This window comes from Ornithodoros turicata, chromosome 1, assembly GCF_037126465.1.
Source record: "Ornithodoros turicata isolate Travis chromosome 1, ASM3712646v1, whole genome shotgun sequence".
NCBI classification, from domain to species: Eukaryota; Metazoa; Arthropoda; class Arachnida; order Ixodida; family Argasidae; genus Ornithodoros; species Ornithodoros turicata.
The window spans coordinates 186,827,647-186,845,630 of NC_088201.1; positions in this window are offsets into that span (position 1 = coordinate 186,827,647).

A 17,984-nucleotide genomic window follows, 5' to 3' on the forward strand; every position below is an offset into this window, starting at 1 on the left:
AATCAAATTTCTTCTTCCCATTTGGTAAGGGTCAACTCCACGAAAGAAATCCTTTCTCCAGGAAATAAAGGAAAGGAAAGAAATCTCCAAGAAAGATGTCCTTGAAGTGTAATATCAGCAGTTACTATTCTGCCACACACGTCAAAACAACGCCGCTCTACGCTACCAGTAAATCGTTGCGTGAACAAAATTGCTACCCCGCATGATCTTGTTGTGCCAAAACTAAAAATTCCTTTTGTGCCGATCCTGTCTTCAAGCGCGCGTGCTTCCTGGAGGCTTCCGAAATGTGTCTCCTGTAGAAACGCTACGTCCACTTGCAACGCCTCGAGGAGAGACCCCAACATCCTCTGTTTTCGGTGTTGACGAAGACCTCTTACGTTAAGTGATAATATCTTCATTATTAGTGATTAAAGGAGGGAACCACAACAACGCGTAGTCCGCTAGACATACGGCTTGGGCTTCTTTCTGTCCGCCGGCTGGGTACTAAGCCCCTCCAGCGAACCCAGACGGCCCGGCAACTTGTGACGTGCAGAGAAGACCTGGACGTTGTCCGAAGTCCCAGAGGAACGAGGCCTCTTCGACTGTTGGCCCGCCGAAGATGATTTGGGACGAGCACCACCATTTGCTGGGGGCGTGGAAACTTGGCATGCCTCCTCGTCCATATTGCGAATCGCCTCAGTGCCCTCAGGCACAGAGTCCCATTGCCCTTCGCTGCTTTCAATCTCACTGCTACTTGCCACACACACACCTTGTCACACACCTTGAGTTGAAGGTGGATACGCCACGTGGCGCCACTACTCGTGAACTAATTCGGGGTGTCCGCCAATTCTGCTCATGTTACTGACATATTTCCGTCGTCACAACGGCAAGGGATGAACGTATTTTGCCAGTACAAACTATGCGGTGCTTCTTCCGCAACATGGTAGGCTATTTTTCCTTAGTTTGAGTACATCGCGTCGGCTCACTGTGTCTTAACGCGCGTAGGTCATCACATCTTTTGAAGTCGTCAACGGTAGGAATCATTATGTGCAAAACTGCGCCTTTTACCGCGAAATTATCGGTTAAAAATAATTACCGTGATCGAAAGACATCCAAATCGTCGCGCAGAAACAACAACAGCATTGATTACAGGCGGTCTGGCCGCCGATCACGGGCGCCGCCATCTTTAAGGTCGCGTTGCGTTTGACGTTTGCTGTGACATGCGACCAGGACCTGTCCAGGATGCATTGCGTTCGCCCAGCACGCTTTCGCCTACGGAGCAATACATTGGATGCCCCCGCTGTCTTTTTAGGTTCACATAGAGCGCAAATCTGCAAAATTTGTTCATTTATTATGCAAGCCCTTTTCGCAAGGGAAACTTGTTCAGTTTGACTGTGAAGAGGTGACTGACATTGCCGTATCGACTTCATACGTCAAATATGTTAAATGTCAAAACACACCGCTTGGACTGGTTTCATTGGGTTTGGAGAATCAGCCCAGAATCGGAATGATCGATTTATACCAGGACAAGTTGAGCTGACAGAACTTCCTCAAATGTACCCCATACAACGCGGTCTCCTGGTTGCGTGCGCTACTGATGAACCATTTTCCTCCTTCCTCCTACCTGTTGACAGTGCATCAAGGATATCATCTATCAGGCATCTACAGTGCCTGTGTAAGCTCCGAGAGGCATTAATCATTAGTTGTACCCAGTATCCCTCCTCTATATTTGTTCGGTAGAAGGTGCACCAGTGATGGAGGAAACCAAGTGTAAAATCGCCCATTATCCTCGCAGATGTTTAAACAGAGCTACTAGTCGATAACATTGACATAGATGTGTAGGCGTAGATTTTCGCGACTGCGTTCTTCACTGCTGTGCTTATCTCGCAATCAGTATGACCGCGTTACCGTATTTTCTTCTGTTCCTGCCCTACGTTCTGCCCGGAGAGTCCGCGACGCCAGGCGCAGAGCAGTTCGCCATTTGCGGGGGAAAGTTCAGTAAGTACATACATATATCGAAGCAGTAGGGCGTTTCTGCATTTCTGGGCCTCTATGATGCGTTCCATGGTATAGAGACCACCTGTCCAGCAAATAATACTGGTGAAGTATAAAAACATACTTGAGACGAGGTACTGAGTTATGCCATGTAAAAAAATTGTTCCCGTACACATCTGTGAAGGCAAATACGGGCATCATAAATGTTTGAAAATCCGCAAGGATACACACATATACGAATGTCTGCACATTAGAAAGCATATCTCTTCGCAGAAGTATGCATGTTCAGAATTACACTGTACAGACACTATGCGTTCGTGGGTTTACATCCCTCATCGAGCTAGACTCCCGCCCCCTGTCTCACACAAAATTGCTTGGTCCCTAGCCACATCCAGCACACCAACGGTCTGTCCTCAAGGCTCTCTTCGCCATTCTGGACATTACGGGACTTCGATCCTTATTGTGAAGGGGCTCATTATTTCATTCCCCGCATCACCATCAGCAATGGTGTAGAGTATCGCATGACTGAACTGATGTTCTGAGGCTGGAACAACATAGAAACGACAAACACATACGTATGAATGTGTGTATGAGTGAGCGATTTAAGAGTGAAAGGAGGATGGGTGTGAGAGTGTGGCTGATTTGTCCCCTCAGATGATTCGCCCTTGAAGCTCATTAGGGAGGTCTGTTAGCTTAGCTCAATTTGTAGAGTGATCGATAATCCAGAAGATGTGTGTTGGAGTCCTATACAGCTGCATAGCCTTTTAAGTGACTTTCGTTTTTTCTTTTTTCTTTTTTTTTAAATCGATAAAAACCCCAGTGCGAAAGTAAAATAATGGGACCAGACGAACACAGACAAAGCGACGACACACAGCACTGACTGCAACCATAAGAGTTTATTTCCGTCACTGTCTCCTTTTGAACTAATACCTTCTCTCCACACTAACCACAGCATCACGTGAGAATACATTCTACGCAAGAAAACATTCTATCTTGTCAGACAAGGTTACTGACGGTACACTTATACACGAATTCCCCAATTTCTTTATCGTTAAGCCTTCCAAGTACAGCAACGCCCCTTGTTTCTTGTTTTGATACAAAACTTCTGTACTATTTAAGTCGGGTTCGCATCCATTACACTGTGCGAGGTGCCCACCTAGTGTCGTTTACATTCTTTTACTATTTTTATTATGTTCTCTTAGCCTGTTTTCTTGCGTAGAATGTATTCTCACGTGATGCTGTGGTTAGTGTGGAGAGAAGGTATTAGTTTAAAAGGAGATAGTGACGGAAATAAACTCTTATGGTTGCAGTCAGTGCTGTGTGTCGTCGCTTTGTCTGTGTTCGTCTCGTCCCATTATTTTACCTTCGCACTGGGGTTTTTATCGATTTTAAAAATGTCATACCAACCCGCCCCAGCTTTAACCTTATTCCGTATTTCGTTTTTCATTGGTAGAGTATCGCCCTCGGCCAGACCTCAGCAAAAAAAAAAAAAAAAAAAAACATGAAAGAAACCTGATGAATGCGATAAATCACAACATGCACAATCACAATCACCGAAGCGAAGAGTCTGACGTGATTGCAATCATTTTGACAAGGGATTTGCGACTATCTTAAACAAGTCTTATGCAACATGAATGAGGAGGGAAGGTTTTACGTTTGCGCGCAGCTGTCATATTATCTCGCTGGCCCGAGCAGTGTGACCACACTGTGGCGCTTCACGGCGGTGCGAAAAAGCAATCTCAATACAACCGGACTACGAAATGGCGCGCTTCATGCAATCATTTCATGAGTGCGCCATCACAAGCTGCGACGCTTTGAAGGCCGGCGCGTTTTGCTTGAAGTTGAAACAGGTCACGCTTACCTTTTTTTTTAATTTTTTGGCAAGGTCGATTCTTTTGTGTTGTATCCCGTATCGATGCCGATCCTCATTTGTTGAACTGCGGGGGCAATTGGTGCTTCGTTAGATCCACATTGTTACATAGCCTCACGCTTTTATAACGACTTCCAACCAGACTTTCAAGAAAATCAAAATTAGTCCTGCTTCCAGAACAGTAGTCTGCGTGTACACAAACTCCCCTGCATATCACTTGCGGAATGTAAATCACTATTAAACGTTTGAAGCACAGTATTTCCGAAGCCGGCGACAAAGCCGCGGCATCGTACGCTATCGCCCTTCCGTACGTAAGGGACAGCGTGATGGTTCTGCGCAGTGCGCAAACCGCTCTTTATGTTTTTCGCGTGCGCAAAATCGCCAACGCTATCCTTTACATGCGCAAGGGCGATAACGTATGATGCACTAAAGCTCTCTAATGTATTTGTAGTTTGCTCCATGAAATGGTTCTACATTGCACTCGTTTTGGTCATTACCGGCCTCAGCGGCTTATTGGTGTAGCGTGTTCGCCTTATGATCACAATATCGCGGGATCGAATACGGCCGAGGAACTTTGTGGTAGGGTAAAAGTTGCTTAGAAACGCCGTCTTCCGCGAGGGTCTTTACATTATGGGTGCCGCGTGGTGAGCCTTAATCGCAGGTGAACCTCAGGTGGGGAAAAGCAATCTTCAGACCGACCGCTCTGGCGCCGCTGATGATCTTATTGGTCTAGCGGCGGAGACCCATATTATTACTACAAATCTTCTTCTTCTCCTCCCCAGGAAGATGGCCGCGATCCGCAAGGGAGATTGGCCAGGGCTAATACATTATGATATGAATGTGACAGTGACACTAAGGGCTAGAACCGGTTGGAGCCGGCAACGAATGAAATGAGATTATCTGCGATGACGGGATTCCATTTTCCGGTATGGGACGCACCGAACGAGAGTAATGCGCATAATGAGAGAGGCACGCTGAACCTTAGCAGTGGAAGGGTGAGGGGCTGTAGGCGAAGGCGGCGGTAGGTACTACAGTTGTTGTTCAAAACAACAAAATGTTGTTCTTCCTTTTCTTCTTTTGGCGTTCCTGTGCCCAGGACTGGAAGCCCGCTTTTATTGTAACTCCTATGCGCCAGAATTTACAACCAACAGACTGTCGCTATTTATGATAACATACCCTGTCTCCCCCAAAAATTAAATAGCTGTTTTCTCTCACAGACCGCTCCTGTATCATATCAGCGATGATACAGCGTCAGCCGCTGGCGCTGCGGGGTGGCACGTAGAGCCCTGCGCGGATGAGGCTTTTGGCATCCGCATCCGACCCGCATCCGCACCATACACAACAGTTTACATCCGCATCCGATCCGCTGAGCAAAACGCACCATCCGCATCCGATCCGCAAAAATCCGCACGTTTCGAAAGACGCGTAAGGACCGCCGGAAGCATGTTGGTATAATTTCGGATGCCTCCATGCTGTCACGGAAGGACTCAGTCATGACGACAAGCAAAGGTAAACCTTTCAACAAACGCGATATGGAGAGACTTCTGGAACGCGTGGAACGCTACCTCGTCGGCGCTCGCGCTTTTCGAGACGCCTGAATGCCACCTCTCCCGTCTTGGCGCCGTGCATGGTCAAAGATGAACCAGAGCATGCGCTCGCTGTCGGCTGTCGTCGCGCAATACAAATAAATTGCGGGTGGAAAAATGACAGCACGCGGTATATCCGCATCCGATCCGCTACCGATCCGCTGCCTTCGTATCCGCATCCGATCCGCATCCGACCTCGAGCCATCCGAATCCGATCCGCACACCGCAGGAAGTGCTAAATTTTCATCCGAATCCGCAAGTATATTGCGGATATCCGCGGAAATCCGCTTCCATCCGCGGATAGTGCAGGGCTCTAGTGGCACGTGTGTATTGTTTCTTTATCGTATGAATGCACTAGTAATGCCCCATGATCACGCTTTCTAATATCGCTAACGTGTGACGGCAATCACCAGTGTTACTGTTTTGTCTCGTAGCGCCTTAACCAGCGACAACCAGCGATCCTTGTCTGAGTCAGTACTGTACCGCACCGGCGCTCCAAATAGTTTCCCTATGAGTACGAGATGAAGGACGCCATAGCAGCTACCATTGATTACGCGTACGACTGAAATGGCCGCACACTGTATCAGATGATTGTGATGGTGTGTTATCGTGAATCAAAATGCCGAGCTCTGCCCTCGGCAATGAAACGCCCCACCCATCATGCCTTCATTTTCTCTGGGGTTAATCCTTCTCGTCATACACGTTCGTGAAGGTATTAAGCAGACCTATCATCGTTCATGATAGACAACTCCATGAATGCATGGGTGTATACCTATAACGCATAAAACTCATGCTAGGAAGGCTGCATAAGTGGAAGACTTAAAGAATGGGCTTCAACTCTTCACCCCCAATTCCGGGAGATAAATGTGTAAGATGATTATACCATAATTTGAGGTTGTCAGTACATGATGAAGTATATTTAATGGAACAAAGACTAGAATAAGAATGAACATCGCTGAAACAAGGTCACGAGATTTGCGATGAAGTCGTCTACCTTAACAATGTTTTCTTTTGCATCTCGGAGAAGGTGCTACAATTGGACTGGTATCACCGTTTCCTGCCAAAGAGGGGATTTATAGTCAGGCAGGGAAGAATAGACGCATAGCAATTCATTAGCGGTGATGGTTATGGTGGAAGGGTTCCCCATTGTAGGCCTCACAGAGATAGGAAACGTCACGACTGACGTCCTGGGGGAATGTGCCGACATATGTCTGACGGCGTGTAAGGAAAACACAGGAAAAACCCCAGCCAGCACAGTCGCAGCCTTGACGTGACATGGCCAGCATGCTAACCACTGACCCACGTGAGCTGGTACTAATTCATTACGCTGTGGCATTCCAGTCGACATCTCAGCCAAATAGGCGGCCGCGGGAGATGTCACGTGCTCAACTGTACCAATGGGAACAGCCGAAGGTCTCTCTCCTCAAACAGGTGACGAAAAAGGCGCTGACAAGTGGAATCGAACCTGGATTCATTGATTTGCTCTGAGATACGTTACCACCTGCCATGTGATGCCGATGTGTATGAATCGTGCTGCCGTGGATTCCCGGCGTGAGCGCCTGTTCCCTGAGTCGGACGAATTTCCTGAGTTGCTCGAATTAGTTAATCTCTGGGCGTTCGAAGATTACGTGTTTGTATCGTTCAAGCTTTGGCATGCCTCGGCTAATTGTCGTTGTTTACCTCTCTCTCTCTCTCTCTTCTGCCGTCGAATCTCCGGGCGTGGTGTGTTGATGGGTTTGCGTGGTCAACAATTACGGCGCGTACATTTTTCTCTAACAAGTCCGTTGCCTAGCGGAGTCAAAGTGTTGCACCGGATCCGAAATCGAATCGAAGCCGAAAATAACCGTTATTTTTCGGGTGAAGCGGAGCTGCACAAAACCACCGTCCTCGGTAGCTCAGTCGGTAACTTGCTGGCTTTCTGAGCTCGAGATCGCGGGTTCGATTCCGGCCGAGGGCGGTAGCAATGCCGGGGAGGTAAACATCGCTTCCAGCACCGTGTGTCGAAAATTTCCGGCGCACATCAAAACAACTCCAGGTGGCCCAAATTATACGCAGTCCTACTATACGGCACGAGCGACATGTGACCGCGCAGACAAACCTTACGTGAAACATCACAATACCAGTACCCTTCTTGCACAAAACCAATACTGCCGTCCGTGCGACATACTTATCTTTGCCCTTGTGGCCTACCACACTAGTACTTCATTCCCATACGTTGGTGGAATACCGAGTAGCCAATAACATTGTAACATCACCTCTGATACCATGTCCTGCATCCATTACTGCGGATCTCCAGGCGGCAACTAACGTGACCCGTGCAAGATGAAAGTTACAGAAACGGTTAGCCAGCTGTGGGACTCGAACCCACATCTTCTTCGTTACGGTCTAGGGCTCTACCAATTGAGCTAAGCTAACACACCTCCCCAGCGACTTCCAAGGGTGCGTCATCTGAAGGGACGAGACAGCGATTCTCTCTCACTCATCCTCCTTTCACTCTTACATTTTTGCACACTCATACACACATTCAAACGGCGGGATCGACGCAAGCGGGAACTGTTGAACATGAGACAACTGATGTTCTGAGGCTGGAACAACACAGAAACGACAAACACTACAAAGCCTCAAATGGGAAAATGGGAATCTTTGTATGTGTTTGTCGTTTCTATGTTGTTCCAGTCCCAACCTGAAGAAGTGCAGTCTCTTGCACGAAAGTTCTTGTTAAAATAAATCTTAGTTGCTCCTAACCGTTTTTCATGTTACGTGTGTGATTCCCTCTTCGCTGGCTCCTTGACAGTGTTTCTCTCTTTTTTTTTTTGTTCCCCTTTCCGACGTTCAACGTAACCCAAGAATGAAGCCAAGTGCCATCGTAAGCTTTAGTGTCTCTCTTTCCCGTTTTCGCATTTTACGCCTTAAATAAAGCCCTACTTTTTCCTGCTTTGTGATATCGTTTTGACACCAGAATAGCTCTCCTTCATGGAAAGCGCTCACGGCATCCTTCGGGCGTAGGACATGCCGGCGATGGCTGTATGTACTTCCCAGTGACAAACGCTTCAAGGGAGACAGTATCCCGGCTTCCGGATTCTTACAGGCCACACTTGTTATACCGGAGTACAGAGAGGCATTTGCTTCTTTCGTAGTTGATTGTGAGCTCTCCATGCACAGATCCCAGGCCAATGTCGATATTACGACACTGGTGGTAAAAGGGCTTGCCGTTGTCGGCGTCACAGAGGTGGGCATGCAACGTTACCATTAACGCCCGGGTGGAATGTGTGTCCAGGGCTGACTTGTAAGGGAACTCGAAAACCCGAGACAGCGCAGCAGGCATTGGGATTCGAACCCGGGTGCCTTCAAGTCTCGACGTGACGATGTCATACCCTGCTCTCAGACCATTCTACCTCAAAAGTACGGCAAAGGTCCCCCCCCAGCAAACCACCAACATCCAAAAGATATCCCAGAAAGGTCGGATATGTCACAGATATCACACCTGTCACATGGACGTCACATGGACATCCAAAATTTTGCGTTCGTGAATGACTTTTTCTTTATGCCTCATAGACGTCCCATGGATATCCTTGATGTGACATTTCCGAATGTCGTGTTTTCAATGTCTCATAGACGTAACACGGTGGACGTACTTAAGTGTTTGCAAAATGTGACTACAAAAGTTGCATTTTCATTTTTTTTATAATTCCGGCTTAATATATGCCATTCGAGTACTATCAGGGTTCCCGAGCGAACAAAAAAACAACAACTAATTTTGGCTGAATTGGAACAGAAGAAAAAACAAAATTGTGTGCTTCTTCCTTTTTTTTTTTCAAGATATGTTTGCAGTACGGGCATTAAAGTGCATTCAGAGGCTGTTTCAAAGTTGCAGCTAATCTGAGAAAGACAAACAGCACTTTTTGTATTTTTGCCACTGCTAGACGTACTGCAGTGACTTCCTCGCTGTTGTAGGATATCTGATGGCATTATTATTATAATCCTTTTATGTTCATCATTCCTTTTTGCTTATTTTTCTTATTTTTGTTTCTCCCCCAAGATAAGCAAAGAAACATAATGATTGGTACTGTGCAAGGCCCTTGGTCATCATTTCACTTCCCATGCGAGAGACATCATTAATGTCTGCCAAGAAAGACTGAGTGAGGAATGCCCAACCAGTTGTCGCATTTGAGGTCAGCGTATACCTCGCGAAGTGGGCCACGGTTAACATTTCATACAGCCTTATCTTACCTAATGTGCCACAACTCGAGGAATCTGCGGGTACCCCACCTTTGTTCGCGACCCAGACTAAGTGCATTCATGTAGCTGAAGCTGTGGCTAGTTGTCCAACAATAATCAGGCAATTTTGTCTTTGACCTTGTTGCATTTGTGGCACGTGATTTACAGAGAACCACAAACTCGACAAGGTCAGAGTCAAAATTTTTTTATCATTGTTGGACAACAGGTAACAGCTTCAACTACATGAATGAACTTAATTTGCGTCAGTGTTTGCGAACAAAGGTGGGGTCCCCGCACATTCATAAAGATTAGACCCTATGCAATGTTAAGCGTAGCCCACTTCCCGAGGTATACACTGACCTTAACTGAGGCAACTGGGCATTCCTCACTCTGTCTTTCTTGGCGGACACTGATGATGTCCCCCCAGAAATTACATGTTTGAGTAAATTACTTTGTGTTGTTCAGTTAAGTCGGTGTGTAAACCTTTTTTTATAATAGTCATTTACTGTGATGTGATGCTAGCACACACATTTGGAGGTTCCTGTTGTCTCTCTTGGTCTTCCTGGTCTTGATTTTGGAATAGGTTGTAGAGGCAAATAAGGCCTCTGGCAAGGACAAGAACGGCAGTTGCTTATCACAGCCTGTGACTAAAGCATATGGATGTCGTGCTTCAGTTTAGTAAATTTAGTAAATAGGAAGGACCATGTTCCTAATGGTCGTCTTGTGTGGCCAACCTAGCCGAAAAAAAGGAAATGGTCCAGTTGGAATTTCTAATTGGTTCGAATGGGACCCAACAGGTCCCATGTCAAAACCTGTTGGATCGTTCAGTTCCAATTGGACTGTCCAGGTGGTAGTTGAGCACCAATTGGAAGGTCCATTTGGTTTCATGCACTCCAACTGGACACTCAATTGGACATAATGGGTCCAATAGGTCGTTCTGATAGGGAACTCCAGTTCCATTTGGTCTCTCGGTCTCCAACTGGTCCGCCCAATTAGCAGACAATTAGCAACTGTTGGCCCAACTGGCAACTGATTCCAATGTAGAGTTGTAAAGTAAGTGATGTTACTCAGTATTCTCAATACAATTAGTCAGTGCATCCCAGCAAACCATTAATATCCATGGGACATCCCTACAAGGTCGCGAACGTCCTGAATATCTCGACATCCATAAGATATCTATGGGATATCGCACAATTTCATTGCGTTTTGGGCTTACTCCAGTAAACAACAGATGTCCCTGGTATGTTGGAAGGATATCGCGCTCTGGATGTTTGAATGTCCCATGCCAAGCAGCCTGCAGATCCTAGGGATGTCTATGGGAGATCCAGGAAATATCTTTATATATTTTACCTGAATTAAAAACACAGTAGTTGATAGGAAGGGATGTCAGAAATGTTGTTGGGTGTACTGTGGGTTGATGCAGAAACACAGGAATTGCGAAGATACATCCTCGTCACCGTTACAAATGGTTTACGCCACGCTACCCCTGATGAACGTGTGTGTAACGATTTGTATTTCAGTATATGTTCCATCCAGCTCGCAAATAGAGGTTACTGCGGGTTTTTCCAAGTGGTCCAAGTGAGGCGGGCAGGGTTCGGCACTTATGCTGGCGTGTCCCACGGTGTTGCTGTGCTGTGATGAATCCTGTTAGGCTAAGGTAATGTTTTTGTTCCCAATAGTATCAAATGGGTTAAAACACACAATAAATATTATTTGCTGGAACACAGTTGCAGTGGTCTCTACGCACTCTACAAACACTAAATATCTGATGCTCAAAATTGTTAAAAGCAAAATATGTACGATATTCGTAATCTCCCGTATATATCCAAATATCCGTGACGGACGTCGCAGAGACTTTCAGTGGATCTACAAACATGGCAGAAATGCTAGTTCCAGGGATATCGCATGGATGTAAAACGGATCTGTGGCAAACTCCACTGGATATCCAAACGTCCCGGGCGAGATATCTTACGGATATTTGCTGGATGTATCTGGTTTGCTGGGATGTGTACCTAAACTATTAATGCTATCAATAAGCAACAGTAATTTATTACAGCATATACAGTTTACAGTACAACAGTTTATACAGTATTTTATATTTTAAGGATTAGTTCGTCCCCCGGAGAGCGAGATTTTTCGATACAGCAGAAAATGCGTAAATTAGGTTTCATAGCCACAGCTGGATAGAATATAAAATGACAGCGCCAAAGAAAGTTCGTGGTTCTACATCGCACGAGTAAAGCTTTCGCTGTCTTCACTTCAGTTTGAAATCGAAACTTTGATGCTCTCATCGTCATGTCTGACGCAGCGCATTGGCATCACCCCACAATCTGTTTGAACAAGTTTCCGTTGGCGTCGGTCGCGTCGATTGTGTAGCTCCGTGAATGAAGCGTTTCGTCTGGTTTTTCAAACTGTGTAAGAACGCGAACATAATTGTATCTGTGTCGTGAGCTGCTGTGTTATGCGTAGAATTTTCTCTTCTCACCCGTGCACCAGCTGAGTTACGAGAAAGGACAAGCGGCCCGTGTATGACAGTTGTGAATTTCCTGAACTCTCAAATCCGAACTAAGGTGGGTGATAGTAACTCGATAGATATGTATGTTTATCTGAACCTCCCTTGTGTGATCACGTCCCACGTGTCATCGCCTTGCGCCAGATAGCTAATAGCTTTTTAATAAAAACCTGGTGTATTGTTTTCGTTTCGAAATGACCATTGTAAAGTACTTTGTTCTGAGCGGTTCTAGTCAACAAGACTAGTCCCAACGTACAATAAACAAGTTGTTACCTCCTGCATATGTTCGTGTGGAATATTCACTGATGAAACCGTAGCTGTAGCCCTATGTGGCAGACCCGGTAGGGCTACTTGTTTCCAATTGGAGACCCTACTGAGTTCACCTGGACCATTTGGGGGGACCAATTGATTTCAACTGGTTTCAGTCCAACGGGTGACAAAAACACAAATGGAATACGAATTGATTTGAATGCGAAAATGTCCAATTGGATTAATTCCTTTTTGTTTCGACTGGGAATCTCATGGACAGATAGAATTTGTTGTAATGCTTGCTTTTACTTAAACTGTATTGTGTTAAGAACTTCGTTTTACCGTACCATGACACACTTTTCTACGCTGTACTGTGTACATTTTGCAATGCCGCACAGTAGTACATTTTGATACTGAGAAGTTTTGACATGCTCTTGTTCAGTAAAGTGTTACATTGCACTGTGATAAACATAACACTGCCATAAATTTAGTCATGTGAAACTGTGATAAAAACACTTGTGTAGTGTGTTGTGATATGTTTTTCTATGCTGCACGTGGTAAACTTTGTAATGCCACAATCTGCAATACATTTTGCGATAAATTGTATACCATAGTCGTAAATAAACAAGATTATATACCTTACTAGAACACTTGAGATGTTGCTGGTTAGTATAGTGCATTGCCTCTGCAGAAGCTGCTATCATGGTGATGAAAACAAGTACAACATTAACACAATGCAGGGATTTAAACAACATCCTGGGAACATCCTGCGGTGACATCTGTGCAACATTTCTGCAATGTCGAAAAATGTGGACAAATCAAGTCTCCTGGATGTACATGTGACATCTACAAGCTCTCTGAAATAATCCCTGGGATATCCAAATATCTTGTGGCGACATCTGTGGGACGTACCTCAAATGTGGAAAACCGTGGAACAAATTAAGTCTCCTGGACGTACATGTGACGTCTACAGGCTCTCTACGAAAATCCCTGGGATATCCAAACATCCAGGTTGGGATATTACCCGGACGTCACTTGTACATCTATGGTTTACTGGGGCCGTGTACGTACGGCAGACAGACGCGCTTCGCGATATCTGAAAAGTACGGCAAGGGACCCACGTGAATGTACAGGGTATGGAGGGCGGCATCCCGCCGTTCCGTAGGTGGCGGTCGCGGAAACCTTTCGAATCACATGACCTTCACAGAGTGCCCACGCATGCAAGGCGGAGCCTGCTCGCTCAGTGGATCCAGCGATTTCAATCGTTTTCAAGGTCCCCCGATCATCAACTTGCTCTTGTGCTCGACTGAGGTCTGTGTTCTAGGTTGATTGTGAGTATTCGTTTACCTGACTTCTCCAATTGTGCCATGTGTGGCACGCAAGAAAATGTCCAACAGCACGCGGCATCAGAAAGTATAACTGACTCGGGAGAAGACGTTTCGTAAGCTGCATCGTGCATCTCTAAAGTAACCGGCAACGTAACACTTTGCTCTGCGTCACAGAGCGGGGTTGATCGGAACTGACATATTAGTTGTTCTGTAACAACAAGTGCACAATAATATGCCCCGTACATATTATGAAGAGCACACTTGAGGAAAAAAGGTAGGATTTCTTACTCAAGCTGGTAGAAGTACAATACTTCTACCATTTCGGGTCAATCCACGCACGCCTTCTCCTCCGCGGGTATAATCGGCGCCGTCCCTTTTCCCTGGCTTCTATCTCTCAGGCTTGCTCTAGGAAAAAAAGGTATAATTTCCTACCCAAGCTTGTAGAAGAACAGTTTTTACTTTGTACTTTGTTTCTACTCCGCAGTTATACCCACAAGGTAAAATTGGTTTGAGTAGAAATGTGGTTGCAATGGGTGAGATGGGTAGAAAATTCTACCGTTTTCGTTCTTCGGGTGCAGTGAGTGTCTTCCTATGCATTGGAAGCTTCTCCTCCTGTACCTGTACGTAATAGGAAGTAAAGAACTCCGATAAATTCAAGAGCATTAAGCTGAGCTTAGAATTTAAGCTGACTTCGCTAACCTTTTCCGTATTCCCAACCAGTTTAAACAATATATCGACTTTCTTATTTTACATCCCACAATATGCTTGAATAGGCCCAATTGCACTTTGATCTGGGTGCCTGTCGCGTCATCGATAAGGAAGAAAACCATAGTCAGAGGGCCGGTTGACCGCAGAAGACAGCGTAACTTGTATTACTGTTCCTTTAATTTTGTATCAGTGTTTTCTAGGTCACGCGAGTTCCTTGGTCGTATTCAGAACATCAGCGGCTTGATATTTGTTATCAGGGATATACTTGCTGCACAAAGGATTTTGCTTTAAAACCGAGCAAAACCCTCAGCTGAATTAAAACGAATTAAAACAACATCAAACGTGCAGTTGACGTTCACTAGGACAATAATATCCAGAGCAGTTGCTGTAACAACACTCCTCCGCGTCAGATGCTTACGGGAAATATTACCATACTATCTAAAAATATCTTTATAGAAGAATCTACCTCAGAGGTGTCTAGGTAATGGGGCGTAAGTAACTATTTCTAATGAAGCTTCCTGAGCGTTAAACAAAACTATATTCAACATAACGTAATAAGAACTTAAAGCAGAGTTGAATAGTAAAAAAATACATATGTCGAGTTCGTGTGCTCTTCCTTGCATCAGATTCTCCTTGTTTCATGAGTATCCACTAGAACTCTCCCTGTTTGCAAACAAATGACGTCATGGTGTTCGACAGCGCCCCTAATTTGGTAGAGTTGAACTACGCTCGAAGGTAAGGGGCGAACAAGGCCACGCCCGAAAGCCACGGCCTTGGTTCACAGTTTCTAACCACGTGTGCGAGAAGCGGAATTTCATAGCTGAATGTTTACATACAGTTTACATACAGTTTTTACATACGATGTCCCTGCTATTGTCTTGCACTGGTAGGAAGAGCACACATGTTTACATGAGACTTCTCGCGAACTCACTGTCATGGAAAAACCTGCGCTGTCAAACGGCTGCAAGACAACCGCAGGGCCATCTCGTTTAAACATGATGATGAGATGACCGCACCTGGCAACAGGCCAGAAGAGTCACAGATGCTACGCGGGCAGGAGACAAAAACCACAGGGGTGGTATCTAATGTATTGCTCCGTAGACGAACGCGTGTTGGGCGAACGCGGTGCATCTCGGACAGGTCCTGGTCGCACGTCTGAGCAAACATCAAGGCACATGGCGACGCCCGTGATCTGCGGCCAGACCTTTTGTAAACAATGCGGTTGTTGTTTCTGCGCGACGTTCTCGATGTCCTTTGAACCCAGTAATTATTTTTATCCGATAATATCGCATTAAAACGCGCTGTTTTGCACATAAGGCCTCGTACTGTTGACGACTTCCAAAGATGTGTGATGGCCGTGCGTTAAGACCCACTGCGCCGACGCGATGTACTTAAACTAAGGAGCAATGGACCACCATGTTGCGGAAGAAACACCGCGCAGTTTACGCCTGCAAAATACGTTCATCTCTTGGGTTTAGACGACGGAAAGCTGCCGGTAAGCCGCAAAACGACTTGTAAACAAAGTCACATGACCTCAAAATGATTTCTTCTATGACGTGCGACCAGGAGAAGATGACAGTTTTGCTAAAAGCACCTGCTTGAGGGTACTTACAACAATGGCGGGTTTTTGTTACTCCTGACAAAAACAATGGAACACAATATGGATTGGGACGCGCCTCTCTACTACGAGAACGTACGGTGGCGAACGGGTTCGACGCATAATCCGGGATAAAAAAAGTAGTTTTGACCGCGACCTACAAGATTATAGCGACCATGTGAGAATCGGCAACCCCCATGAGAAGCCCGTCCGCACGATCCGCTAGGGGCGCTACTCACCGGCCCGCGAGATCTATATCATGATTGGACAATGAAAATTTTAATTTTGAAACCGGACAAGCAGACGCCTGACCACAGTAGCATACGACAGCAACAGCCCTTACGAAACCGCGTAGAATGATGATGATAATCACCTTTAGAAAGACGCATCTCCTGTGGGACATCCACTGCTTATCCGAAAATACTCATGTGAGCTGAAGTACAGAGTACTGCCAAAATTGATTAAACAATAGCCGCGCCGATGAGTAGCGCCACCGCTACCTTCTAAATGTGGCGCTGGGAAGTGGTTCCTATGACGTAGGTCGTAGTAGGTCGTGGTTTTGGCTTGATTTCGTTCCTCATCGTCATGTCGCCTCCACGGCGCGTGGCTCTTTACGGACGTACTGGAGAGCTTGGCTATATCCGTGTCGCACGTGCTGTCGATATCAGCGCAACTTATCGTGGTTGTGTGGGACCCTATCCTCTGAGGCATGAGCCTTAGTATGTTCGATTTCGCTCACTGACGCACAATTCCGTTTATTCTTTTGTTTTGTGTTGTTTTTCTTTCACGGCCAAGGTCGTTATGATCTTCGTTTACACCATTACTACCATAGCATTACTTCCATCTCACACAACTTCACATATATAAGAAGACGATGAGGTGTTTTCTGCTTTGATTCGTAGCGTACAATATTGTTTGAGAGCTTATTCATTGTCTACTCTTGTTTTTGTTCTCCTTCTATCTCTTTATGCGTGACAACTTTCGTGCGTGTTGCAAAATTTCTTACATCCGTATATTTGAAAATGCTTTCTCTTTGTGTTTTCTTTTTTCTCTCCTTTTCATTTTCAATAATGACTATTACATGGCCTTTGTCCTACACTGAATTCTATTGCTTCGCAATGTTCGACACAGCCTGCCATTTCGGTTAAATTTTGCGTTTATTTTAAGCACAGTGATAGTAAAAGCAGAAAAAAAATCTCGCTATCTTTGTGTGTGGGTGTGCCTGTGCACGGGATTGGTGGGATGCTTTCAGCTTCCACTGTGTGGAGTGCAGCTACATCTGTAGCATAGCTATTGGACCATAAGCACATAATTGTACTCCGCAAATGGTACGATAGTTTCACCTTTGAAGCAGGCCTTCTATACTCTGAAAATATTTCATGTCCGTTTTCGGCTAGTACAGTAAAATTAATGTACTAACTGTTTCTACCTAAAAGCGATAAAACCCCGGTGCAGGGGACACAAAGAGACAACACAGACGAAGCACTTTTCAGTGCTTCGTCTGTGTTGTCTCTTTGTGTCCCCTGCACCGGGGTTTTATCGCTTTTAGATGTACCACCAATCAGCCCGGTTTTTATCGCTTTTTAACCTCCTGTTTCTACCTGGCAGTTCTACCTGAGAAACACTCATTGCGGTCAGAGGGCAGCCCAGCCCGCAACCCAGCAAGATCCTGTTATTTACTTACTTTTCTTGGCGCACACTGCCATTGATGAGATCGGTGCTGAGTAGGAGAACCGTGATTATTAATATCGACGGTTCCTGACTCTAGGCTTGCGCTTCAGTCAGGATCCTTAATGAGTCTCTACTACTGGAGGACTGAACTCTGCGTTTTCCTTGTAGGCGTCATCACGGATGCAAAGGCTACTTTCTTAGCAACCAGGCTATTTGAAAAATGTATGAAGGATCTCATGTTTCGCTACAGCTTGGATGCCTACACCATACA